Genomic DNA, 1,532 nt, shown 5'->3' with positions numbered 1-1,532 from the left:
TCCAACCATTATTAGTGTCAAAGTGGGTTCCTCGTCATCGAATTTGAAAACAAACAAACAATATGTTTGAAGTTATTATCTATTGATATAACTAATAACTTGAATGATGGACTAATATTTTTGGAATACTTTTATGAAACAAAGTTGTTGTTTTTTTCATAATAACCCATAAAAAAATAATAAACCACGGGTACTGCAGTTTCAGGCGCCATATTATTTAATCAAAGTGTCAATGTTGTATGTATATATATATATGTGCGTGTGTGTATTTGCAACTAAATCTGAGATCAAAACTAGATTTAAGAAACTATATTTTCTCCCTCCTCTCACATATATAAAACATAGACGAGTATCAGTTGGTGTGTCAATATCACCTCCTGTCAAACTGCGCATGTCCGATACATAGACTAATGCCCCAAGGTGTTTTGACAATTTATATGATGTACTATAAGATCAGTGAACTTTTTCTCGATGACGTTCGAGCAGGTCTCTGAACTTTCACAAAAATTATTCTTGTCTCAACATTCCAATCAATTTCAAAGGGTTACCAAGCTCATAAATATACATTGTATGTCGACAACAAACGGAGGGCCTTTTCAGTTAGTACTATAAGCGTCCCTGATACACAGTTAACCATTTTAACAGGTGTCATTATCTCACTCCCAATTCATTCGACTGAAGTAAAGGATTACTTTTTCATAAACAATTGCACCCATAAAATTAAGTTCACCTTTACTCCCAGATGTAAAACTATTAATGTTTCGTTAATACTTTATTCCGTCCTTTTTGGGGTTTATGTGTGTTGTGTTTATAATGCGTCAAATTAATTTTATTTTCACATGAACATGAAGACGTACAACAAATTATCAAGCGCAAGAAAATCTTGAGTTCACAGGGTTTAGTGCTGTGAATGCTGGGAAATCCCAATTTAAGGAGTATTTAAAAAAGATTAAGTCATAGTAGAAGAAGAAAGAGAAAAACAACATTCACTTCTTCGACAGATTAGTACAATTAATCATTTGAGAAACTTATAACAACGAATTTAATGAAACACTTAAGTAAAATAATTTATTACGAGATGAGTACTTATTCTCAAGTACATATGATTTATTTTCTTTTTTGCACCAAAAGCATGAATTGTAGCTCCGTAATCTGAGTCTCGAAGACGTACTAAACAAAGAAAAAAAACACATAATTTAGAGCGATAACTACGAACTTCGGACATGATGTTCCAGATATCGTGTGTAACACCCATCTTTCACTATTCTTGTCAGCCCCATGTAACAAGCATTTCGTGTTTCTGTGAACAAATGAATATCATAAAAGTCAGCTCTCCACTTCGAAAAACAATTATTAATTTATAGACCGACAGCTGAATTCTCCTGTGTTTACACTCAACAAACTAAAACTGTAGAATTCGCAAAAACTTTGATGTAAAGCACTACTTCCATCTATATGAACTCTAACGTAAAGTAATACTACCATCTATATGAACTCTGATGTAAAGTAATACTACCATTTATATGAACTCT

The sequence above is a fragment of the Limulus polyphemus genome, unplaced genomic scaffold, assembly GCF_000517525.1.
Source record: "Limulus polyphemus unplaced genomic scaffold, Limulus_polyphemus-2.1.2 Scaffold268, whole genome shotgun sequence".
NCBI classification, from domain to species: Eukaryota; Metazoa; Arthropoda; class Merostomata; order Xiphosura; family Limulidae; genus Limulus; species Limulus polyphemus.
This window is presented reverse-complemented; position numbering follows the sequence as displayed.